Source organism: Dermacentor silvarum, chromosome 9 (genome assembly GCF_013339745.2).
Source record: "Dermacentor silvarum isolate Dsil-2018 chromosome 9, BIME_Dsil_1.4, whole genome shotgun sequence".
NCBI classification, from domain to species: domain Eukaryota; kingdom Metazoa; phylum Arthropoda; class Arachnida; order Ixodida; family Ixodidae; genus Dermacentor; species Dermacentor silvarum.
In genome coordinates this window covers 41,909,115-41,929,557 of record NC_051162.1, presented here as the reverse complement: position 1 = coordinate 41,929,557, position 20,443 = coordinate 41,909,115, and the positions used below count along the sequence as shown (strand labels likewise).

The window sequence follows — 20,443 nt, the reverse complement described above, 5'->3', positions numbered from 1 at the left end:
TATTTTTTAGCCATCTCGGCGATTAGTTCTTGACACCTACACTTTCAGGCGATTCCAAGCGTTGTAAAGACACAGACTCGTCTAGTATGAAGTTTAGCAAGAAGTTTAGTGAGTATGCACATGTCGAATAGTCAGGCAGCGGAAAGCACCTTTTATTGCGATATAAATTATATGGACACTCCAAGAGGATTTCTGCCATCGGCGTTGCCGTCGCCGTGAGGTTCCGTAGAAAGTCCAAGAAATTGAAATTTGAAATTTGTATTCCAGATTGCTTTCACATTTTTTATCGATAGTCTTTATTCTAGTTTTTTTTACCTCCATTCTTTAATGTTTGTACAAGTACAACTCCAGTTTGTTTTTAGCGAGACGCTTTTTTAGCGTTCTTACCCGGTTTTGGCAAGGCTGCCTGGCTGCTCTTGCGTCGGTCACTATCTCAGCGGATATATTAAGTGCGGAGCACTGTATGGGCCCGGGCTGTCGGTGTCTAATATGTCATGTCGTCACGCTCAGAAAACACAAGCGCAAAAAAAAGGGCTAGACCATGCCATTACCAACGCAAAACAGGATACAATTAAGGTAAATAGATTCAGAATATAAAATAAAGGAATACTCATGAATTAGTTCAATTAACAGCGATTCGCTAAGATCGCTTCTAACACGCCCGGCTGATACCGGCGCCGCGCAAGAGAGGGCGCCACCACCCCACAAGTGGAAGGATTCCGCTCGCCGCGCCGCCGCTCCAGCGTCCAATCTGGCAGGAGATGAATAGCGCGCCTAGAAAAGCCGTTCCCGTGCTTCAGGACGGGAACGGCTGAAGCACGGGGCGGTCTTTCTCGCCATGGACGTCGAGCAGCAAGCACGCTTGGAGCGACAGCGGGCGCTCTGCCCGTGGGGCTGATCAAGAGGTGTGTGCCCGAGAAGCTGAAGTTGCTCTTCAGCGTGGGCAAGCTAATCCCAATATCGTGAAGGCCCAAACACAAGCTGCTTGCCAGCTGCGGACAGATGTCGACAGCTGGCGCTATTGATGCCACCTATATTGATATATGGGTAGCTGGCGCTATATTGATGCTACCTCCAACAATCTGCACACGGCATGACAGCGCACAATAAGCCATCAATCATCTCGACACCGCCAAGCTTTGCAGCCGCCACGGATTAGCTTCAGGATATAGGGCGTGTGGGCTGCGTATATGTTCAGCCGCGTCACGCGCAGCCACGGACGAGACGCGCTTTCACCTGCACCAACTAGCTCCAAGACATTTTAACGTGATAGCGTTTAGGGCCCCGTGCCGCAGAAAATCCGGTGTCGGCGTCGGCATTGGCGCCCGCAGCCGAGAAAATAATTCCCAACCACATTGAGGCATGCCACACCATTCTGTCATTCTTGTTGTTCATACCTTGTCTTGCATTCTTGGCAAAGTCATCCCTTGGAATTTTGAGAATGACAGTCCACAAACAAATGTAATGAAACAAAACAGCCACAGCGCATGCCTTTTATGTTAAATCTTCTCAGACTGAAATATTGAAAGTGCGAAACAAATACGGAAATCTGGAAATGATGTAATTTATTTGGCACGCTTGTGCACAATCTCCGGTATCGGCCCACGAAAGAGGCCGCGTTTCCACCAGAAAGCTCGTCTACGTGCATAGCGTTCGCCGCCAGTGTTTGCCAGTAACCATTACGGTTGCATAAGCTGCCCTCGTCAGGAACCACGAGTAGCAGTCAGGGATCTTTGAATGCTATCGCGTTCCACTCTTAAAAGCGAAGCTTAAGCGTGCTCCCAATTTTTAAGGTCACCGTGCTACACTGGGCCGCAAGATTTTATTTAGAAGACATCTGTGAGCGTTGTGGTGGCCACTGAGGGGAAGGATGTGTAACACTGCTGAAAGAGAAGCAAAAAAAAAGTCACAGCATATCCACGGGGTGAATGATGATGAGTGGGCGAAGCTCCGGAGGGAATCATCGGATCTCCCGCTTAAGGGGACGCTAGCACAAACGCGTCAGAAACGTGCAGTACTCTCTAGTAAGGGGGAGAGGCCACAGCGTCTTACGCAGCCGTTTACACATGCCGGAACGTGCACCGCGTTTGCCGACGCCATCACATGACTGCTGAGAGAGTAAAGGCGGAGAGGCCACAGCGTCTTACACCAGCTTCTTACACGGGCCGTAACGCGCTAGCACAAACGCGTTAGAAACGCGCGGTCTTTCGTTAATGTTGGGTATTTATTGTCATCGTGGTGCGTGTGTCCATGTCCGCTTCGTGGCGTAGTGGGCTAGCGCCGCGCGTTGGGAAGCGAGGGGTCCGTGGTTCGATTCCGCGCTACGGACACAACTTTCGGAATTTTTTTATTGCGATAGCAATTATATGGACACTCCAAAGCAGATTTCTGCCGTCGCCGTTGCCGTCGCCGTCGCCGTGAGGTTCCGTATGACGTCAATGGAGATGAAATCGTCGCCGCGCGCCGCCGAACGCTGTAGGTGCGAGTGAAAGGGCGCGAGGGACGCGCGCTTTCACGGGGAGTGAACGCACGGCGGAGAACAAACGCGCGTTCTGTGCCGTGCTCCCTTAAGGGCTGCAGAAGTAGGCGTCTCTTTCCTCCTTTACAATAACCATATATGTAGAGCAAACGCGCCTTCTTCTGACGCACGAAAGGCCGTGGGGGGGGGGGGGGAGGGAAGGGAGGGAAGGGACGTTTAGCTGCGGCACCAAGTACCTATTTATATCAGAGGCTCCGGCAACAGTCACCAACGCCGCACGCATTTTGTGCGAACGTGGGCAAAACGCCGATGGCGTCGACAACAGTTCTGCGTGTTGCCGGCGCTGCTGCATATCCAAGTTTATACAGCTGATAAAGCTACTATCATTACTCCGTATGGCTCTCTACATATTTGCTATCGCAATTGATGCTTCGCCTTTCAGGTGAAACTGCGACAACTTTTTCTCCCGGAAGCGTTCTCCGGAAGCCGGAAGCTGGCTTCCGGAACCGGAACCGGAAGTGGAAACGGAAGCGGAACCGGAAATGGAACCGGAAGCGGAAGTCGGCTTCCGGTTATACTATACCTATACATATATATGTATATATGGGTATACATACATATACGGACACACAACGCCTACTGGTTACACACTACTACTACTACGAGGGACGAACGGGTGCCGCTATAAGGAGCTTCGCCCCTAAAAGCGCTATGATCAGGCCAAGGGAAGAGAAAAGTCAGAATAATGATGGCGGTGCTAAGAGGTTTATTAACAACGGACGCAGGCGAACGGGCAGAAGGCACAACCGTTCGGCCAAGGAGAGCAACCACGAGCTCGCGCCGGTCGCGATGCTGCTGAGGTGCGGGCTACTCTTCTTCATTACAATCGCCCTCAGCGGGAAAAGGCGCCATCCTGGCGACTTAAGGCGAAGACACTACTATTGGGTCATAGTACGGCTTAATGCGACAGACGTGGACAAGTTCGCGGCCGCGATGGCGCAGGTCTGTCGATGGCGTGATGGGCTCCACGACGTAATTGACGGAGGATAACTGCTCCAGAATTTGGTAGGGTCCGAGGTATTTTGCGACAAGTTTTCTGGAGTGGCCGGGTCTGGTAGCGGGTAGCCGAAGGCCACACCAGAGAGCCAGGGGAAATGTTGGTGCAGAATGGTCGATAGGTTGACGGGATTGATGCTTCCACTGGTCCTCGGTGGAAAAAGAGCGCGCAAGCTGACGGCATTCCTGAGCATAGCGAGCAGCCTCAGACAGCGGAGTACATTCCGAATCATCGGGTTTATTAACATTAAACATTAAACAAAAATTTCTCGTAAGTTGCATATAGAAATGAACGTACTACAAAGGCCCATGTTGCACACAACAGTTTGAGCGACACTCCACGAGTGCAATTTCCATAGGTACAAACAGAACGTTTAGGGACACTACTAGTTTAGGCAGTTCGCGAACGCGCCATCGCGGCCGCGAACTTGTCCATGTCTGTCGCATTAAGCCGTACTACGACCCAATAGTAGTGTCCCTAAACCTAATAGTAGGTCCGAGGTATTTTGCCACAAGTTTTGTGGAGTGGCCGGGTCTGGTAGCGGGGACCTATGGGCCAGACCAGAGGGTCAGGGAAAATGCTGGTGCAGAACGGTCCGCAAGTTGACGGGATTGCTGCTGCCAATGGTCCTCGGTGGAAAAAGAGCGGGCAAGCTGGCGGCATTCCTGAGCATATCGAGCAGCTTCAGACAGCGAAGTACATTCGGACTCATCAGGTTTATATTGTTACGCGAAGGACGAGTCAGTAAGACTACCAGCTATTTACAGGTTGTATTTACAACAGTGGTTGCAGCGCTCAGCGGTTAGATTCACACCGCGAGCCCAGCTCCTTCTTCCTCTTCTTTTCTCGAGTGATGGGGTCCGCGCGCCTCGTTCAAACAACCAAATACCACACGCGTGTAGCATAATCCCCCGGCGGCAGAAGCGACGTCCCGGAGCGTCTAAATGTCATCACTGGGAGGGTGATACTGCTTCAGTCGTGTAACGTGCACGATATCACTGGAATGGGAAGCAGATGGGGCGTCAGGGGCGATCTCGTAGGTGACGGGAGTCACGGCACGTAGCACTCGGTAGGGGCCTGTGTAACGAGACAGCAGTTTTTCTGACAGGCCGACCTGACACGACGGAGACCATAGAAGCACGAAAGAACCAGGCGGGAAGTGCACGTCGCGGTGTCGCTGGTCGTACAAACGCCGTTGGCTCTCTTGGGAGTGCAGAAGGCGGTCACGGGCAATTTCCCTTGCGTGGGCAGCGCGGGCGACGCCGTCAAGTGCATATTCACTGGTGGGTGCTGCGTGAACAGGAAGGCTTGTGTCGAGGGGCAGTGCTGGTTCTCGGCCGAACAGAAGGAAAAATGGCGAATAACCGGCTGTTTCGTGGCGCGAGGAATTATACGCAAAGGTGACAAACGGTAGAGTGAGGTCCCAGTCAGTGTGGTCGGAAGACACATACTTCGCGAGCGTGTCTGTGAGAGTGCGATTAAGATGCTCCGTGAGGCCATTCGTTTGCGGATGGTATGACGTGGACAGCTTGTGCCTCGTGGCACAGTACTGCAGGATGTCCACGATAACTTTTGACAGGAATGTCCGGCCACGGTCTGTGAAAAGTTGTCGCGGAGCTCCATGTAATAAAATCACGTCGCGTAGAAGGAAATCGGCAACATCTGTGGCCACAGCGATCCACCTGCTCCCAGGGGTAGAAAGAGGAAAAGGACCAAGTAAATCTAAACCAACCCGAAAGAATGGTTCCGCGGGAATGTCAATTGATTGAAGGTACCCAGCAGGGAGCGTCGACGGTGTCTTGCGTCGCTGGCATTTCTCACACGCAGCTACGTATCTTCGAACGGAGCGAGCAAGCCCTGGCCAAAAGAAGCGTCGGCGGATCCGGTCGTAGGTACGTGACACACCGAGGTGACCGGCACTGGGGAGGTCGTGAAGTTCGTGGAGAACAGCCGAGCGAAGGTGTTTAGGGATCACAAGGAGTAATGCTGGGCCGTCGGGGTGAACGTTGTGGCGGTAGAGTACGCCATCTTGAAGTGTGAATAAGCGAAGGGAGCTGTCGGCAAGTGACGATTCCAGGCGGTCAATGATGATACGCAAGGACGGGTCACGGCGCTGCTCGTCGGCGACATGGACCAGTGGAAAAACAGAGAGAACACAGGCGTCGGTGTCAGTATCAGACGTAGAGGTCGGGTCTTGGACTGGGTAGCGAGAGAGGCAATCTGCGTCCTGGTGTTGGCGTCCCGACTTGTACGTCACTGTTTAGGGATATTCTTGTAGTCGGATAGCCCAACGACCGAGCCTACCAGTAGGATCCTTGAGCGACGAAAGCCAACACAGCGCATGATGGTCTGTGATTACTGAGAAGGGCTTGCCATAGAAATATGGGCGGAACTTTGAAACAGCCCAGACGAGAGCAAGACATTCGCGCTCGGTAATCGAATAGTTGCGCTCTGCAGTTGTCAGGAGCCGGCTAGCGTAGGCTATAACGCGGTCGTGTCCGTGTTGCCGTTGCACTAAGACTGCGCCGATCCCATAACCACTGGCATCGGTTCGGACCTCTGTAGGTGCGGACGGGTCAAAGTGGGCCAAGATCGGTGGCTTTGTCAGAATCGTGATAAGGCGTGAAAATGCGGCAGCCTGAGGGGAACCCCACGTAAAAGGCACGTCTTTCTTTAGAAGTTCAGTGAGTGGTCGAGCGATTGCTGCGAAATCTTTCACAAACTGTCTGAAATAAGAGCAGAGCCCCACAAAACTCCGGACGTCTTTGGCAGACTGAGGTACAGGAAAAGCTGTTACTGCTCGAACCTTCTCCGGGTCCGGTTGTACTCCGGAAGCATCGACGAGATGGCCGAGCACTGTAATCTGTCGGCACCCGAAGTGGCACTTCGAGGAGTTTAATTGGAGCCCAGCCTTGCGGAAGACGTCAAGGATAGCTGCGACGCGCTCAAGGTGCGTCTCAAACGTAGGAGAAAACACAAGGACGTCGTCGAGGTAACAAAGGCAAGTTGACCATTTGAAACCTTAAAGCAGAGAGTCCATCATCCGTTCGAACGTGGCGGGGGCATTGCATAAACCAATTGGCATAACATTAAATTGGTAGAGGCCATCTGGAGTGACGAAAGCGGTCTTTTCTTGGTCTTGCTCATCGACGGAAATCTGCCAATAACCAGATCGAAGGTCAATGGACGAAAAGTATTTGGCACCGTGAAGACAATCAAGAGCGTCGTCAATTCGTGGTAACCGGTAAACGTCCTTTTTAGTGATTCGGTTTAGGTGGCGGTAATCAACACAGAAACGCCACGTGCCATCTTTCTTTTTGACGAGCACCACCGGCGACGCCCAAGGGCTCGACGAGGGCTCAACAATGCCTTTGGCGAGCATCTTGTTGACTTCCTGCTGAATAACTTGCCGCTCTACCGTGGACACGCGATACGGTCGGCGATGAATGGGAACAGCATCACCAGTGTTTATCCGATGCTTAACAAGGGACGTCTGACCAAGTGGGCGATTGTCATTGTCAAATATGTCGCGATAGGAAAGCAAAAGGCGATATAGGGCGGCTGCTTGGCCAGGGGCGAGGTCCGGAGCGACCATGGGACGTAATGGGCCGTCGAGGTTCAAGGCATCCTGCGGGTAATCAGGAGGATCTGGAGACGCGTCGGCTGCAAAAGCAGTGACGTGGTCGTCTGTCACTAACCGGAGCGTGGCCACCGCTATGCCTTCAGGTAACACTTGCTTCGTCAAGCCAAATTTGACAACGGGGAGACACATCCGATTAGCGGCAAGGGTAACGACGGAGTGTGGCACAGAGATGTCGCGCGCCAGGAGGACATCACGAATAGGGGCGACGACATAGTCGCCATCAGGCACGGTTGCCGTTGAGGCCAATTCGACGAAGGTTAGGGCTTTTGGAGGTAACCGAACAAACGCTGTAGTGCAGAGGGTGTTGGGTTGTTCGGGGCGAACATCAGAAACAAGAGGAAGCTCGAGGCACAGCGTATCGGTGGAACAGTCGATGAGGGCAGAATGCGTCGTCAGAAAGTCGAGCCCGAAGATTAGGTCATGAGGGCAACTGGTCAGCACGGAGAACAGGACTGGAACTTGGCGGCCAGCAATTCCTACGCGAGCAGTGCACATACCACAGACGACAACAGTGGCGCCATTGGCGTTGCGTACGGCTCGAGTGACGGCAGGCGTAAGAACTTTTTTGAGGCGACGACATAGGTTAGCGCTCATTATGGACACTTGGGCTCCAGTATCAATCAATGCTGTCAACGGGACACCATCTACATCTACCTCAATTAGGTTCGTGTTCGTGAGGAGCGTCAACAGAGGATTTGGACAGGACGAACGTGATGCAGCACTACCTCCAAGAGCTGCATGGCCTAGTTTTCCGTCCGGTGGTGTGGCGAGGAAATGCGGCGAGGTTGGGGTGACGGGGAGCGACGGCGTTGAGGCGACGGCGATCGCCCGGAGGAGTGGCTGTCAGGGGCATCAGAAGTAGGGTACGGACGGCGAGGAGAGTAACGGCGAGCGTCGGCGTATGGGCGAGGAGCAGGGAATGAGCTCCAGTACGGCGGCATCCAGGTGGTGCGGCAGTGGCGGGATACGTGACCAACTCGGTGGCAGCGGAAGCAGATCGGTTTGTCGTCAGGTGTTCGCCATTCAGCAGGATTGCATGGTCTGGGAGCGAAATACTGGTCATTAAAGGTGGTGGGCATAGGAATCGGTGCCGAATCAGGTCGGGAGACAGAGCAGGCGGTAGGGATGCCAAGGTTTGCAATTTCTTGCCGCACAACCGCTTGAATAACGGAAATAGTAGGGGCCGCTGGGTCAAAGGTACCGTCGAGGGGTCGAGGATGAAGGGGGGCCGGACTCGCCGCTTCAATCTCACGGCGAACGATACGTGTGACGTTCTCTTGAAATGGTCGTGTGGCAGGAAGAGCGGAGCAAGAGGACGTGGCAGGGGTGTTTGGGAGCCGGGAAAACTGTGGGACGACGCGGCGGCTTTTGGCTACCTCGAAGCAGCGGAATTCTTTGACGATGGCTTCGACAGTAGAAACGTCGTTATAGACGAGCAAATTGAAGGCGTCGTCCGCGATGCCTTTTAGGATATGGCCCACCTTGTCAACCTCGGACATGTGCTCGTCGACTTTCCGGCAAAGCGCGAGCACTTCCTGTATGTAGGGGACATACGATTCTGTCGACGACTGGACACGGGAAGCAAGCTCGTTTCGCGCAGCCTGGTGGCGACCTGACGGGTTGCCAAATAGGTCGCGAAGCCGCTCTTTGAAAGTGTTCCAGCTGGATATCTCAACCTCATGGGTGCGAAACCAGACAAGCGGTGTCCCGTCCAGATAAAAGAGCACATTGGCAAGCATGATGGTAGGGTCCAAGTGGTGGCTTCGGCTAACACGCTCATACATGCTGAGCCAGTCGTCGACGTCAACGCCATTCTGGGCGGAGAAAGTCCCAGGATCAAGGAGACTAGGAACCGTAACGTACGTTGTGGTTGGTGCCGCACGTGTAGGTGGCGACGAGGTGTAGGTGGCGACGAGGCGACGAGGCCAAGGCTAAGAAGACGACGGTGCGGCCGCTTCCGAGCTCCGTGGCGAGGACGGGGAACGTTCCACCTCCACCAGAATGTTACGCGAAGGACGAGTCAGTAAGACTACCAGCTATTTACAGGTTGTATTTACAACAGTGGTTGCAGCGCTCAGTGGTTAGATTCACACCGCGAGCCCAGCTCCTTCTTCCTCTTCTTTTCTCGAGTGATGGCGCCCGCGCGCCTCGTTCAAACAACCAAATACCACACGCGTGTGGCAATATGAAAGAATTGTATTGAACGTATCAGATGGCTCTCGCCCATATAGGAGAAAGCACGGGGAAGATCCCGTAGTTGTTTGGGCCGCAGTGTTGTACGCATATGTCACAAAAGGGAGAACTTGGTCCTAATTTGTATGATCAGAGCCGACGTACATTGATAGCATACCAGCAAGATTACGGTTGAAGCGTTCTTTCATGCCGTTTGCGGATGGTACGCCGTACTTGTGTGGTGAATGATATGGCATTCGTCGAATAGTGCCTTCAAAGCATCGCAAAGAAAGGCGCGGCCTCTATCACTCAGAAGTTCGCGTGGGGCACCGTGGCGCAGAACGAAATGTCGTAACAGAAACGATGTAACGTCGCGGGCGGTGGCATTTGGCAGAGCGCCTGTTTCAGCATAGCGGTTGATGTGATCCACTCCAACAATAATCCATCCGTTCCCGGCTGGAGTGTATGGTAGCGGTCCGTATATGTCAATACCAACACGATCAAAGGGTCGACTAGGGCAGCGAAGGGGTTGGGACGGGTAGACTTGTCCGGAAGGAAATTTTCGGCATTGCATTGAGCACAGGAGCGAATGAACTTTCCCACGTAGTTATGCATGCGGCGCCAATAAAATCGGAGGTGTAGTCGAGCGCAGGTCTTGAAGAGGCCAGCATGGCGCGCACTGAGCGTCTGCGTGGAAAACGTCACAGACAAAGTCACGGAGATGGCGGGGTATCACAAGGAGCCACTTGCAACCATCAGAAAGGTAGTTACGACGATAAAGAAGGCCATCGTGAATGCAGAAGTTGGTAGCCTGGCGGCAAAGAGCGCCGAATGGTGAAGAGATGGATCGATCAGAAAGGATTCTGATGAGAGTACTGATCCAGGGATCCTTGTGCTGCTCCGACGGCATGTTGCGCAGTGCACGTGATGTATGTGTGGGCTCAAAGGCAGATAGGCAAGCGCTGTCAGCTGAGACGGATGAGCGAGAAAGAGCGCCAGCATCCATGTGTTTGCGACCGGAACGGTAAAGAATGCGGATGTCGTACTCCTGTAGTTTAAGGGCCCAGCGAGGAAGTCGGCCAGATGGGTCCTTAAGGGTGGACAGCTACAAAATCCATGGTGGTCAATGACGACGTCGAAAGTGTGACCATACAAATAAGGGCAAAATTTTCCTAGGGCCCAAATAATGGCTAAACACTCTTTCTCTGTAATCGAGTAATTAGCCTGCGCTTTTGTTGGAGTTCGAGACGCTCTGCTGTGGCACCAAGTGCGTACCTTGCAACCGGGTTCAACGGAAACTGGCGACTCAATATCCCACGCGAAAGGAGGAAAACGGGAAGGCAGCGCGAGATGGAGGGGGGGGGGGGGCGGCTTCTACTCTGACAACAACAGTGCACTTGTACTTTGCGCCGGTGCGGGCTATCGCGCATACCGTATCTTGCAAGCGATCTCCACACTGTATGCGCTGTGCTTTCGCCGCTCAGTTTCCGTTGAAGCGCCGCACAATGCCGCGCTTGAGCATGTCAGCAACCTGGTCGTCAATTACGCGGCGTTCCGAGGTGGATACCCGATAAGGGCATTGCGTGGAGGTGCATGACTGCCTGTATCTATCGGATGAAGAACGGCTGATGTGTGACCCAAGCCAGAAGCAGGGCTGTCAAAAGAAGTGCGGAACTTCTGCTGGAGAGTGAGCAGCTGGCTTCGTTCGGAAGATCACCTTTCATCGTCGATGGAGGCGGTGGAAAGCGTCGAGGAGGAGCTGATCAACTGCAGGGTGACCAGTAAGTGTGCTAAGGTCCGTAGAAGTAGAAGCGGTCGGAGCGTCAAAGATGCAAAAGGCGTCAACTGGCTGACCAAGGCCTAGGCATTCACCATGAAATAAAAGGTAAAAGGCACGCCATAGGATTGCCGACGAGCATGTTTTGTGACGGCACTGCGAAGAGTAAGGAGAGGAAAAGGCAGCGGAGAACATTTGCGGCAAATGAACACTTTAGAGTGCGTTAAGAGAGCACGGAACAACGGCATTGTCTTCGGACACAAACAGTTTATCACTAGAAGGGCGGTTTTTGGTTGTCTCAAAATCGTGAAGTGCAGAAAGTTCGAGTTTGGCGTGACAACACTCAATAATGTCGTTATTATTTGCAAGGAAGTCACAGACTAATAAAGTAGACAGTTTTAGCTTAACGTTAGCGTAAAAGCGGGGTTAAGGGAAATAGCGTTACGGTTCCGCAAACGAACTCTGCAGAAAGATAGTTTTAGTATAGCCTGATAGCGTGTTTACGTGCTGGACGCTATTCCATTACGCTTTGAATTTCGCATACGTGGGGCAACTAAGTAATAAAATGTGTGTGTGCATCCGGAAACAGCGAGAGGCAGCGCAGTGGAAACCAGGAGCGCGTTGCAGTACAAGCTCTCTACCATAGCCTCCGAAATCTTCCCATCTCAGAGGCCACATGCCGTCGTTGTGCCTATCTCCCGACTTTACCTATAGGTGGCGCTCGCTTCTCAGCGAAAAGTTCTCTTGTTAGGCTTAGGCGCGTTCGAAACAGAAGCGATTTCGAAAATTCCTCAAGGTTAGCCATAATACTCTCTCGTCGAAGCGGCAGGTCACTAAGTAAAAGTCGTTTACGCAGTGATTCGCTACGAATGAAGTTAATTCTACAAAACAACGCGAAATTCAGTTCGAAGCGGGCGGCAGGGAGCGCCGCCATGTCTTACGTAAACTACGTAAGCCACGCAAAGACGGTAACGTTAAATCTGCGAAATAGCGCGCATACGCTAAACGATATGAGGCCTCGAGTGTTCCGCGCATGCGCATTCCGATCCTGCTATTCCGGTAAGCCCGCTAACATGGTAAACATGCTAAACTAAAACTGTCGAATGTCATGGGAACACGAGGGCAGCACAACGAATTCGACGGTATACAGAAGTCCTTGAATAAAGACCCGAGCAGTACATGGCAGCGAGAGGCGTAATGTTATGAGCGTTCGTGGTTCGAAGGGAGAGGTCGGATAAAGGCGTCAGAACCTTTCTTAGTAAGCGACAGAGTTTGGCGGAAATTACGGATACGACGGCTCCTAGATCGACAAGTGGCAGGACGGCGATGCTTTCTACACACACTTCAATTACGTCGGCTTCAAATGCGTCGTCACTTGGCAGCAGCGACGACGCATCTACTTCAACGCTGAACGCCTGTCTGCATTTTCTTGCCGCAGATTTCCTGTCGGAGAAGCTGCAAGTTGTGCCTCCCCCCCCACCAGTTAGTTCTGCAAGCGTGTCCGTGACAAGCGCGTCCGTGACGTGGCGGACACGGCAGCGATTTTCCTGGTAACTGCAAGCACGACTGTCAGCTGAGCCAATCAACTGCGGCATTGGCAGCGACGTCACAGCGTCAAAGCTTCATAAACGAGTACTTCGCGGGAGTTCGATTCACTTGGCTGCAGCGACGACGCATCTACTTCAACGCTGAACGCCTGTCTGCATTTTCTTGCCGCAGATTTCCTGTCGGAGAAGCTGCAAGTTGTGCCTCCCCCCCCACCAGTTAGTTCTGCAAGCGTGTCCGTGACAAGCGCGTCCGTGACGTGGCGGACACGGCAGCGATTTTCCTGGTAACTGCAAGCACGACTGTCAGCTGAGCCAATCAACTGCGGCATTGGCAGCGACGTCACAGCGTCAAAGCTTCATAAACGAGTACTTCGCGGGAGTTCGATTCACTTGGCTGCAGCGACGACGCATCTACTTCAACGCTGAACGCCTGTCTGCATTTTCTTGCCGCAGATTTCCTGTCGGAGAAGCTGCAAGTTGTGCCCCCCCCCCCCCCCACCAGTTAGTTCTGCAAGCGTGTCCGTGACAAGCGCGTCCGTGACGTGGCGGACACGGCAGCGATTTTCCTGGTAACTGCAAGCACGACTGTCAGCTGAGCCAATCAACTGCGGCATTGGCAGCGACGTCACAGCGTCAAAGCTTCATAAACGAGTACTTCGCGGGAGTTCGATTCACTTGGCTGCAGCGACGACGCATCTACTTCAACGCTGAACGCCTGTCTGCATTTTCTTGCCGCAGGTTGGTGCTTTAAAATACTATTGTACGAATAGTATTGCATACAATTTACCGTCGCTGCTGCCGGGTTTCTGCGCTTCTGCTTTTTTTTTCCTTTTTTTGTGAAGTGAATATTTGTGTCGATAAGGTATGGCCAAAGAAATAGCTAAACTAAAAGAGGAAATGAAAGCTGAACTTGCTCAACTGAAACAGGAATTTAAAGAGCAACTAAAGCAGTATCGTGAAGCATTGGAAAGGGACATGCGCAATGAGATCCGAGAAATGAAAATAGAGCACAAAAATCGAATTCAGAGCATTGAGTTCGGTCACGCCTCAGTTGAAGAACTGAAGGCAAAACTGAGTGCTGAAGAAACTGCAAGACGAAAACTAGAAAATGAAAACATAGCGCTTGAAAAAAAGATGTCACGCCCTCGAATGCAGGGCGCGAGAACTTGAAAAACGCCTCGTGCGCTCGGAGCAGTACTCTAGAAACAAAAATCTCGAAATACAAGGCGTCGTAAAGAAAGATAATGAGAATGTGCTGGACACTGTTCATATGATTGGGAAAGTTATCAAAGAAGAGATTGTCGAAACTGACATTGAAATATGTCACCGTGTACCCACGCGAGACCCAGAAAAATCGAACATCATTGTGCAGTTTAAATCCCGGACCAAGCGCGATGCTGTGCTTAACAAAGCAAAGAAAGCACGTCTTTCTAACAAGGACATTGGAAATGATAACACACACAAAATTTACGTGAACGAGCACCTATGCCCTACCCTAAAGCAACTGCTTGGAACTGCTATCGGTAGAAAACGTGACCATGGATGGAAGTCCGTCTGGTCGTATAATGGCACGATTTTCGCTAAGCAGTCTGACGACGCACCCATTGTAAGAATACAGCATCACGAAGACCTTTCGAAGATATGCTAAGTAGTGTACTTTCTGTTCAAAATGGAATATTTTGATTTTGCTCTACCACAAAATGTTCATCTACGAGATAGCAAGGTTATTTCTGTTTTGCATTTTAATTCCCGTTCCGCTATTTACAAAAGTGACAGTATCTCTTGTCTTCTCAACCAATTTTCTTTCCAGTTCGACGTCATCATGATTTCTGAAACTTGGTTTCAAAATAGCTACGATGTCGTCGGACTGGATGGATATACTTCATTTTACATTAACCGTCAGAATAGGCGAGGGGGTGGCGTTGCCCTCTATACTAAAGATACTTACCATTACGAACTGATGCCAGAATTTACATTCATAAGCCTTGACTGCGAGATGTTAACGGTCAAGGACAAGAAAGGGGTCTTATCAGTAATATACCGCCCTCCGAGCGGAAGTATTGAGACTTTTAGTAGTTGTTTTGGTAAGCTACTGGAATTCTGTTCATTTAATAATGTTCATTTTGTCTGTGGAGGCGACTTCAACATAAATATTTTAGATAACAACAAGCATGTACAGGATTTAAACAATCTACTACTATCATTTGGCTTTACCAATCTGATCACTACACCAACGAGGGTTACTCAATCGACCTCATCTGCCCTCGACCTTCTCATTACAAATATAGAAACGTCAGTGTGTACCGCGGGTACAATTTCTAATGATATTAGTGATCACTGTCCAGTCTTTATGGTGTACTCACTAGATAATAGTATCAAACAAAATACTGAATTAATTACTTACCAACACATTTCTAATGAAGCGCTAGATTTATTCAGTGTAGCTGTAGGTACGCAAAACTGGGATTCTGTGTTAAGAAAAAAAAATGTTAACGAAGCATATAACGAGTTTCTCGAAGTCTTTGTGCGCATCTACACTGCGCACTTTCCATTCAAGCAAGTTAGGAAATCAAAAAAGATACGAAAACCATGGATTATGAGTGAGCACATCAAAATGATAAAAAATAAGAACCGCCTTTATCATGCGTTTTTGCACTCCATATCAGAAATTAAACTTAAGGAATTCAAGACCGAAAGAAATAAACTGAATAAAATACTAAGGCAAGCAAAAATAGATTACTATCAACGTCTGTTTTCTGAAATCAACAAGAAACGTCCGGATGCGGTTTGGAAAGTAGCGTGCGTTGGAAAATGTGGCCCGACTATTACTAACTGTGGTGTGAGCGCGCACAAACAAACATGAATAGATCACACTGAATGACTGCAGACAACGACTGTCAAAACGCTGGCAGCAAGCGCATATACGCCGCAGCGAGCGAAGGTACGTGCGGTCTATCGCTTCAACGGAAACTGAGCGGCGCATAAAGGTCAGACAGAGCCGTGTGGAGATAAGAGACGGTGCGAGCGAGCGACGAGCGCGGTTGTTGGCAGAGTAGAAATGCGCCCCCCCCCCCCCCCCCCCCCCGCTCCCTCCGGCGCTCGCTTCCCGCTTCCTTGCTTGCGCGTGGAAGATTGAGTGCGTTCGCTCTCCGTGACAGCGTGCGTCCCCGCTTCAGCTCGGGCATACGGCGCGCGGCGAAGATTTTATCTATACGGAACCTCACGGTGACGGCGACGATGACGGCGACGGCGACGACGACGGCGACGGCGACGCCGACGGCAGAAATGCGGTGGAAGTGTCCATATAATTGCTATCGCAGTAATAAATAGCGTCTTAGGTCGTCAGACTAAAAGTAGTGTACCCAAGTCGATAAGCTATGCAAATTGCGAATTGATCGGTAAAGCACTGGCAGACCATTTCAATACTCATTTTGTGAGTGCAAGCGTTACGCACACCCATGACTCCCAAGTCGTGTATTCACGAGATAATTGTGTTTCAGAAACTATATTTATGGAGCCAACTGATGAACGCGAGGTGTTCACAATAATAAAAAATCTTAATAACAGCAAAGCATTAGATATTGACAATTTACAAATTAAGCCCATAAAATACGTCTTACATCACTTGCCATTCATCCGCTCGTTGGTCCATATATTCAATCTAGCAATAGAATCGGCGACTTTCCCAGATGGCATGAAACGAGCTAAAGTATCTGTGTATACAAACATGGCGATATAAATAATGTTTCTAATTATAGGCCAATATCTGTCCTACCCATTTTTTCCAAAGTGCTAGAAAAATTATTGCTACGCGCCTAACAAAGTTTTTAGACAGACATGACGTATTAACAAACTCGCAGTTTGGCTTTAGAAAAGGTAGATCGACTGAGGCAGCCCTTTTATCCTTGAAAGAAAGTATTGTGCAAAGCATAGACAACGGAGAATTCGCCCTCGGGCTCTTCATTGATTTTAGCAAGTCATTTGATTGCCTCAGTCATGACATTCTAAATATAAACTATCAATCTATGGAGTACGCGGACATCCACTCACTTTAATGGAATCGTATCTCAGAAATAGAACTCAGTGTGTATCTGTATTAACAACGTCCTATCTTCTTTTTTAACACTTACAAATGGAGTACCGCAAGGGAGTGTTTTAGGGCCCACTATTATTTAACTTATATATTAATGACTTAGTAAATATAGATCCTACAGTTGATTTCTTTATATATGCGGATGATAGCACTATACTCTTCAGGGGAAAGGACGCAAACGAACTAATTATCAGGTGTAATGCATTGCTAATGAAACTATCTGATTGGTCACTTTCAAATGTGATTAGAATTAACCCCACTAAAACGAAAGCTATTCTTTTTAGAGCCAGAAACAAACATTTTCAGTTGGAACATTCAATCACTTATTTAGGCAAACATATAGAACTAATTAATGAGCACAAAATCCTTGGAGTAATATTTTCATGTCATTTGAGTTGGGATGCTCTTTTTAATAACCTTCGAAACAAGTTTTCTGCAGTTGCCGGTGTACTATCTCGCTGTAGAGCTTACATGCCGACAAAAGCCAAGCTACAAATTTATCATGCATTGTTCACCTCGCAATTTAATTATTGTAGTTTAGTATGGGCAACCACAACGCAAACTAACATAAATAAAATAGTTACATTACAAAAGGCGCTTCTTCGACACATTGCTAATATCGAACACCGATCAACAACAAAAGCATTGTCACAACATATCAAATCGTATGGGTAGATCGATACTATGAATATCGTCTTTTAGAAATGTTCTATTTTGCAGGAAAAGAATGTAGAGATTTTCTCTCATCGCTAGCGACCTTGCAACACCATGACATACCTGTGCATCTCAGAAACCCTGAACCTTGGCTCGTACCGCGCTTTCGCACCGAATATAAGTTGCAATCTATTAAACACAATTTGCCGGAAATTCTAAATAATCATGTTCATGCTACTAATTTCTCTCGTAAAGAGTTGAAGATGTATTTCGTTAACCTGTAAACATATTCATGTACAACAATGCATATAACATGACCATGCTTTTGTCTTTTTGTTTTATTTGTACAAAAATGTCTGTTGTTGAATCTTGCATATCCTGTCATAAGCATGCATTTGAGTTGCAAATTTGTTTAGTTTATGTCTTTGTTAAGTAAATTTTTTGCGTTAGTTTTATACCAAAAACGTTACTGTTATCGCTCTGCCATGTGCGACGCCTCCTGGGTCCAGTCAAGCTGCTGACAGCAGCTTTTAGCCCCGGAGGACGTTTCTAGTCTGTACTAGAAGAAGAATAAACTTGAACTTGAACTTGAACTAACAGCCCACACAACGGCGAGGCATTCTTTCTCCGTAGTGGAATAGTTTTCTTCTGAGCGCGAAAGAGTTCTGCTGGCGTAGGCAATCAGTTTCTCGGAGCCATCTTGCCATTGCACTAGCTTGGCACCCAGACTTACATTGCTCGCGTCAGTATGAAGTGCTGTCGGGGCATCCTGGTCAAAGTGTGCCAGAACTGGGGGCATTTGTAGACGCTGTCATAATTCGTTAAATGCCATTTGCTCGCGTTCGCCCCAAACAAACGGAACATCCTCTCGTGTTAGTCACGTCATAGAGAGCAAGAAGAAGAAGAAGCAGTGACAAGCGCGCGGTATTAAAAACTGTCCGTTCTTGTTACTGCCTCTGCTGACAAGTGCGTTTCGTTTGTCCTCGAGCTTCCGACGTCGTGACACTGGTGGAGTTGCTGGGCACCTGATGTTCGGGACGTCTGCTCGGACTCGTACACGCCGTCCCGAGAATCAACCTCTCGTCATTACCCTAGTGCACCGATTCAGCCACTGCCTGTTAGGCCTCAGCCCCGAATTCACCAGCGTTCCAGCTCCGACCAGCATGGAAACTCCTACATCGGCGAATCTTGCTCCTTCACAAATGACAAGCCCTTCCCAGGTTACTCTTCAGCATCCTGGCGTTTCGGATATCTTTCGTGGCGATGCATTTGAAGACGTTGAGGACTGGCTTGATCAGTATGAGAGGGTTGCTAAAGTCAACGAATGGAGCGCAGAACAAAAACTTAGGCATGCTTATTTCGCACTAGAAGACACTGCGCGCACGTGGTTCCAGAACCGGGAAGCGTGCTTCCAAGCGTGGAGCGACTTTCGACGCCACCTCCTGGATACGGTCTCCTGTTTCGACCGGCGGGATTACGCGCAACAGCTAATCGAAGCGCTCTTCCAGAAACCCAACGAAAGCGTCGCTATGTATGCTGAGGATATGACCCGCATATTTCGCCGAGCTGACCCCGATATGCCTGAGACTAAGAAAGTGCGCCATCTCATGCTTGGAATTAAGGAACAATTGTTTGCAGGCCTGGTACAAAACCCACCAACCACCGTAGACGAATTCATCAAGGAGGCCACTATAATTGAGCGAGCACTTCAGCAACGATGCCGCCACATTGACCGCCTGTCCAGTACCACACCGATGAGCGCCGCCGCTCAGAATGCTACCACTAGCGAAAGCTCTCTGCGAGAGCTGATTCGCAGAATACTGCGTGAGGAACTACAAACCCTGGTTACCCTTCTATCGAGCCAGCAGTTGCTTCTGTTGCCGAAGTCGCCCGCCAGGAGCTGCGGCAAGCCTTTTCATCGCCCGCGCCGTGCCCTGAATCACGCCCGTTGAGCTATGCCGATGTCGTTCGTCGTTCTCCCCCTCCAGCGCCGACCACGCCGTTCCATCCGCGACCTGTTACCACTCCATCGTGGTAGCGGGAGCCTGGGAGACGACCACCAGCTCGCCGAACTGACTTGTGGCGCACTGCCGACCGTCGGCCACTCTGCTTCTACTGTGGGGAACCGGGCCACATTGCCCGTTACTGCCCTCATCGAGACGTCGCATTTGGAGGCTTTCCACGTTCAGCTTCCCCGCGCTTTGAATACCGCCGTGCCCTGGACGAGGATTACTCGCCGACCACCCAAGCCGCTTCGCCACGTCGTCGCTGGCAGTCTCCGTCACCTCAACGTTCCGCTTCCCCCAACCGTCCCAGTTTCGCAGACGTCGTCAGAGGCAGTTCCCCTAGTCCTCACGGGGGAAACTAACGGCCGCGACCTCCGGGGGGAAGGTTGCGAACTGCCGAGACGCCGAAATAACCCCCCAGCCGCCGCAACAAGACGACATCATCACGAGTGAAGCCGACGAATGTGTTCGCGCCGACCTCAGCCTTTTTGTGGACGGACATCCCATAACAGCCCTTGTGGACACCGGTGCTGATTTCTCGATTATGCGTCAAGAGCTGGTTGACCACCTTAAAAGGTGAAAACACCGTGGACAGGGCCATACACAAGAAGTGCCGGGGGTCGGATATTGACGCCAACGGGTAAATGTACGGCCAGACTCCGCATCGGTGATTCCAGCTTTGTTGCCACGTTCGTTGTCTTCCCCGAGTGCTGCAAAGAACTCATCTTGGGGCTGGATTTTCTGCGGGATTATGGAGCTATTATAAACATCCCGGAGCGTTTCGTCACATTTTCAGCGAACCCAGATGCAGACTGCAACTATGATAGACAGAACGTGCGTTTACGACTAGCCGAGGACGTGATGATCCCGCCGCGAACCTGCTGCCTTGTGTCTGTTTCTACCGAGAGGCCTTACCACGGTGACGTCATAGCGGAACAAATCAACGTATTATTGCTCACACAAGGCGTTTCGATTACGCAGGGCATTCTGGCTTTAAATCGTGGGCATGCAGCAG

The 20,443-nt window shown here is 50.4% G+C and overlaps 2 protein-coding genes across 2 annotated transcripts in view; one reads left to right on the top strand and one right to left on the bottom strand.

Annotated features, from left to right (window-relative positions):
* Window positions 1-20,443, bottom strand: part of LOC125940430 (A disintegrin and metalloproteinase with thrombospondin motifs 17-like) — a 202,978-nt gene that overhangs the window by 75,908 nt on the left and 106,627 nt on the right. The window lies entirely within an intron of this gene.
* The window catches only part of LOC119463553 (venom metalloproteinase antarease-like TtrivMP_A), a 93,300-nt gene that overhangs the window by 4,086 nt on the left and 68,771 nt on the right, over window positions 1-20,443 (top strand). The window lies entirely within an intron of this gene.